Source organism: Triplophysa rosa, linkage group LG22 (assembly GCF_024868665.1).
Source record: "Triplophysa rosa linkage group LG22, Trosa_1v2, whole genome shotgun sequence".
NCBI lineage: Eukaryota > Metazoa > Chordata > Actinopteri > Cypriniformes > Nemacheilidae > Triplophysa > Triplophysa rosa.
Window position 1 is genome coordinate 11,675,575 of NC_079911.1, and position 6,701 is coordinate 11,682,275.

Here is a 6,701-nt window from a genome sequence, read left to right on the forward strand (position 1 = left end):
TCACTGGGGTCCCTCAGGGATCGGTGCTTGGACCGCTGCTTTTTTCCATCTACATGACATCCTTGGGACCCATCATACGGGCACACGGTATCACTGTATCACTGTATCACTGTTATGCTGATGACACCCAGATCTACATCTCGTTTCACCCAGACGATACCACTGTAGCAGCTCGCATTACAGCCTGCCTAGAAAACATCTCAGCTTGGATGAAAGAGCATCACCTCCAGTTGAACCCTGCCAAGACAGAACTACTCGTGTTTCCGGCACAGTCCACGGTGCAACACGATCTCACCATCCAACTTGGCAATACCACAATCACTCTTTCCAAAACAGCCAGGAACCTCTGAGTCATATTCGATGAACAGCTGTCCTTCAATGATCACATTGCAAGGACAACGCGGTAATGCCGATATGCCTTATTCAACATTAGAAAGGTTAGACCCTATCTCACTGAGCATGCGGGACAACTCCTTGTCCGGGCCCTGGTAATCTCAAGGTTGGACTACTGCAATGCTCTCCTTGTTGGTCTTCTGCAAAGGCTATCAAACCACTCCAGCTGGTTCAGAACGCAGCAGCACGGCTCGTCTTCCAACAGCCCAAAAGGGCTCATGTGACACCCCTTTTCATCTCTCTCCACTGGCTGCTGGTTGAAGCCTGTATCAGATTCAAATCATTAATGCTTGCCTATAGGACTATCACTGGATCTGCACTGGCATACTTTCACACCCTCCTACACCCCAACAAGAACAGCAGACCAGCGGCGTCTTGTATTGCCTTCTCATAAGGGCAGTAAATCGCTTTCCCGCTCATTCTCCTTCACAACTCCTTCCTGGTGGAACATTCTTCCTAACTCAGTCCGGTCAACCACATCTCTCACAACATTCAAAAAACTACTTAAAACCCATCTCTTCTGTGAATACTTGACAGACAAATGAAAAGAAAAGAAAAAACTAACCCTCTCTCTTTCTCTCAACAGGTAGTGGTCTAGCTTTTGTTGAAACTAGTAACTTTGTATTAGCACCTATTGTATTATTGCTCCTGTATGACATATCGCGTATTGCTCCCTGAACTCTCTGTAAGTCGCTTTGGATAAAAGAGTCTGCTAAATTACTAAATGTAAATGTTATTCCGAGGGCGGGACTAACTGTTTGAAGAGCGTTAATAGTGTTGAAATTCTCTCAAAGCTAAAATACACTACAAGACTTTTGCTCAGATTTTGCACATATTTTCAGTCTGGACTTGTTGCAGAAAGTCTGTGCCAGTCTGCAGATTTGATCAGTTAGTGTGTTTCTATCTGAAACTTTCAAAAAGTCTGCAAGTGTATGATTTAGTTTAAAAAAATCTGTTCAGATTTTAAAAGTCTTGTAGTGTATTCCAGCCATTAGGTGTACAGAAGTTACAAACTTTAGCCTTTGTGTGTATTAGTGTTGCCGGCAGCTTGTTTGTATCAGTGCTCTTATCACTTCGCTCTAATATTAGTGTATTTTATTTTCGTTAATTATTATTGTCGTTGCTAACTTATCCTGATATCTCAATAACCCTGTTCCTGTTATTTACTTGGAAGAGTCTAAACCAAAAGTGATAGTTAACTTAACGCCGTTAGCATAGCAATAGCGTGTTAGCTTGCTTTCTGTTCACACTGTGGAATATCATCTTGCCTCTGGTTTGTCTTGTGTGCTAACTGTTTCTCTTTTTAAGCGAGTATACTACGATCCATCGAGCAACCTTGGTAAGTTGGAATTGCACTTCAAATCCGGTGAGTTATGGCTTCTATTCCTATTATTGTTACTTGCACCTCATGTCATATGTTTAGCTTAGCCTTCTCTGTCAGCTGCGAGGGCTTTATATGCGATAAATGCAGGGAAATAGTTAGGCTGACAGAGAAGATCTTAGAATTAGAGTCTCGCATCCAATCTTTATCTGAGGATAGTAAGAGTTTAACGACGATAGAAAACACTTTGGATGCGAGCAACATTAGCGCACACAGCTCGGTTCCGGTTGAAAATCCCCCGCAGCTGGGAAACTTCGTGACTGTGAGACGGCGTAGTCGCAGGACAAAACATCACTCGACCGTTCCGATTACAGTCTCGAACAGGTTTGCCCCGCTCAGTGACGCACCGACTGAGAAACCTGCTGAAAGTGCCCTAGTTATCGGTGATTCTATTGTTCGGAACGTTAACATAGAGGCACCAGCCACCATAGTCCAATGTTTACCGGGAGCCAGAGCGCCTGACATCAAGTCAAATTTAAATGTGCTGGCTAAGGCTAATCGTAAATTCAGTAAGATTGTCATTCACGTCGGCACAAATGATGTTCGACTCCGTCAATCGGAGATCACAAAAGATAACATTAAAGAGGTGTGTGAGCTCGCAAGCATGATGTCAGACACTGTAATATTCTCTGGCCCCCTCAATGCTTATCGTGGTGATGAGATTTATAGCAGATTATCATCACTAAATGGCTGGTTGTCTGAGTGGTGCCTGCAGAATGATATAGTTTTTATAAATAACTGGAAGAGTTTTGAGGGCAGACCTGACCTGTTGAAACGAGATGGTCTCCATCCCTCCTGGGCTGGGACTTCCATCCTGTCTAGAAATATGGCAAAAAGTCTTAATGCTAATGCTAAAACTTGACTCGCTGGGGCCCAGGTCAGGGAGCAGACAGTATGGCTTAACCAACTGTCTGCTTGCCGTCTCACGTCGCAGAATACACAAAATGTACAACATGTAGTAATCCGTTCTCCCAAACATCACAAAATAGAGACTGTGTCTGTCCCCCGGATTAGCAAACATAAAATAATGCGTAAACCTCTTGAAAGTAATTTAATAAACGTTAAACAAACTAAACATGAACAAAATACAGATAATCAACTGTTACGACTCGGATTGCTAAATATTAGATCTCTCTCTAATAAAGCACTTTTTGTTAACGATATGATAACAGATCATAAAATAGACATGCTCTGTTTGACAGAAACATGGCTAAAACCAGATGATTATATTGCTTTAAATGAATCTGTCCCCCAAGATTATTATTATAAACACGAGCCTCGTCTAAAAGGCAGAGGGGGAGGTGTCGCAGCACTTTACAATAACTCTCTTAGCATTTCCCAGAAGTCGAACTCTAAATATAATTCTTTTGAAGTCATGGTTCTTCATGTTTCAACACCTAATACTAAAGATAAAACACTTTTTAAATTGATTCTAGCTATTGTATATAGGCCTCCAGGGCACCACACAGATTTTATTAAAGAATTTGGTGGGTTCTTATCAGAACTAGTACTGGCCGCAGATAGACTCCTTGTCGTTGGTGACTTTAACATCCACGTAGATAACGTTACAGATGCCTTAGGAATGGCTTTCAAAGACACTCTTAACTCCATGGGCATTAGTCAACATGTGTCAGGACCCACTCACCTTCGTAATCATACTTTAGATTTAATACTGTCTTACGGTATAAATGTGGACGACGTTAAAATCCTTCAGCAGAGTGAAGACATTTCGGATCATTATCTGGTATTATGTTTGCTTCACTGGCCTACGGCTGCAAATAAAACTCATTGTTACAAATATGGTAGAACAATAACTTCAACTACCAAAGATGCGTTTCTCGATAATCTGCCCGAATTGTCTCAAATCATGAGAAATAACGTTGAAGATCTTGACATTACCACTGAAAATTTTAATTCCACCTTCTCGGTAACGCTAGACAAAGTTGCTCCACTACGTTTAAAGAAGATTAAAAATGGCAGCCCCACACCGTGGTATAATGAACACACTCAGGCTCTAAAGAAAGCGGCCCGAAAAATGGAGCGCAACTTTAAGAAAACTAAATTAGAGGTATTTCGTACAGCATGGAAGGATAGTATTCGAAAATACAGGAAAGCCCTAATAACTTCTAGATCCGCCTACTTTTCATCACTAATAGAAGAAAACCAGCACAACCCTAGGTTTTTATTTAACACGGTGGCTAAATTAACAAAAAATAAATCGTCAGTGACTTCTGATCCTGTATATCAGCATAGCAGTGATGAATTTATGAACTACTTCACATATAAAATCCAAGATATTAGAGAAAAAATTATAACAATGCAATCAGAAGTGAAACCCGCTGAACAAACTAACTACAGCGCCCTTAAGGAGAAAATGCAATTATTTTATACCGTAGATCAAGATGAGCTGTCTAAAATTATTAGATCATCTAAATCAACAACATGCATACTAGACCCTATACCTACAAATCTACTGAAAGAGATGCTCCCAGAAATTATAGATCCTCTTCTTGGTATTATTAACTCATCTCTGACATTAGGACATGTGCCTAAAGCATATAAGGTGGCTGTTATAAGGCCCCTTGTCAAAAAACCCCAACTCGACCCTAGAGAACTAAGGAACTACAGGCCTATATCGAATCTACCTTTCATATCTAAAGTTCTGGAAAAAGTAGTTTCAACTCAATTATGCTCCTTCCTCCAAAGGAATGACATCAATGAAGAATTCCAGTCTGGATTTAGAGCATGTCACAGTACAGAGACTGCTTTGATCAGAGTTACAAATGATCTGCTATTGGCGTCTGACCGAGGTTGTATCTCGTTATTGGTGCTGCTAGACCTTAGTGCTGCATTCGATACCATTGACCACAGCACACTCCTACATAGACTCGAAAATTATGTCGGCATTAAGGGAATAGCTTTGAAATGGTTTAAATCTTATTTATCCGACCGTTTTCAATTTGTAGCAATAAACAATGAGGTGTCACGCAAATCGCAAGTCCAGTACGGTGTACCACAGGGCTCAGTCTTAGGGCCTCTGCTCTTCGCATTATACATGCTACCTCTAGGAGATATAATAAAGCGACACGGAGTTAGCTTTCACTGTTATGCTGATGATACTCAACTTTATATTTCCTCGAAGCCTCATGAAACACAGCAGTTCCATCGAATAATGGAATGCATAGTCGATATAAAAAACTGGATGAGTAACAACTTTTTATTACTGAACTCGGACAAAACGGAAGTGTTACTTATTGGACCGAAAACTGCTATAAGTAACAACCAAGAATACTGTTTAACTATTGACGGATGTTCCATAAAACCCTCGTCGTCAGCAAAGAATCTTGGCGTTCTATTCGATAGTAATCTGTCATTTGAGAGCCACGTCGCCAACACCTGTAAAATTGCGTTTTTCCATCTTAAGAATATATCTAAACTACGTCATATGCTGTCAATCTCAGATGCAGAGAAGTTAATTCATGCATTCATGACATCAAGACTAGATTACTGTAATGCACTGTTAGGTGGTTGCCCTGCAGGCTTATTACAAAAACTCCAATTGGTCCAAAACGCGGCAGCTCGAGTTCTTACACGTACAAAAAAGTATGAACATATTAGCCCGGTTCTGTCAACCTTGCACTGGTTACCTATAAAGCATCGCGTTAACTTTAAAATCTTGCTTATTACCTATAAAGCCTTACATGGTTTAGCTCCTCAGTACTTGAATGAACTCCTTTTGTATTACAGTCCTTCACGTGCATTACGCTCTCAGGCGTCCTGTCAGTTGGTAATACCTAGAATTTCAAAATCAAGTGCAGGTGGTAGATCCTTTTCCTATCTAGCGCCTAAACTTTGGAATAGTCTTCCCTGCACTGTCCGGGAGGCAGACACACTCTGTCAGTTTAAATCTAGACTAAAGACGCATCTTTTTAATCTTGCATACACTACTCTTCCATAATATAAATCTTCAGAGGGTTTAGGCTGCATTAGTTAGATCAACCGGAACCAAAAACACAACTGATGTACTTGTTGCATCAAAGAGTACAGAACAGTACTCTACTCTCAGCCAGTCTTGTCTCATTGTTCCAAGGTTACCACAGCGAGCAGGATGCAGTTCATGGCCTGACCTGATGGTAGAGCGGAGAATGGGAAGTGGGGACCTGACAAGAGCTGAGATGATAGAGCTGGATAAAGAAGGACGCGGTCTCTTGACATGTCTTCACCACAAAATTTCAAATGCTATTAGATTATTAATGATAATCTTAAACTATAATTTATTTTATTATTAAGTTTATTTATTTTATTTAGCCTTGTTGTGCAAGTTCTCTGGAGCTTGTGCAGAGGCAGCAGCTTTTGCCAGAGGGGAACTGGAATCCCCTGGTTGGGCCTGGGTTCTCCTGAGGTTTTTTTTCTCGATTAGAGTTTTGGGTTCCTCGCCACCGTTTGCATACTGTTTTTGCACTATCTGCCTGACCGGGGGGGCTGCTTTAGAATCTTAAAGTTTTACTTAATTAATATTGCATATAGGAATTTATTATCTGTTATATTTGACCTGTGCTTCTCTCTCCTTTATCCTAAATGTGTGCTCTCACTGAGCGTGTGTGTGTGTGCGTACTTGTCTGTGTACGTACGTGTGTGTGTGTGTGTGTGTGTGTGTGTGTGTGTGTCTGTGTCTGTGTGTGTTGGTGCGTGTGCGTGTTGTGTGTGTGGAGTGTTTTGTGTGTGGGTGTGTCTGTCTTCTGTGTTTTCAACCTTTTCTTGTTTTTGCAGGTACAACTTTGATTGTTTTGCTTGTAGTCAATGTGTCTCATGTACAGCTGCTTTGTAACAATGAAAATTGTAAAAGCGCTATATAAATAAAGTTGAGTTGAGTTGAGTTGAGTATTAATTGCCAGCAATCTGTTGTTTTCTTATTTTGTTTTTAGTT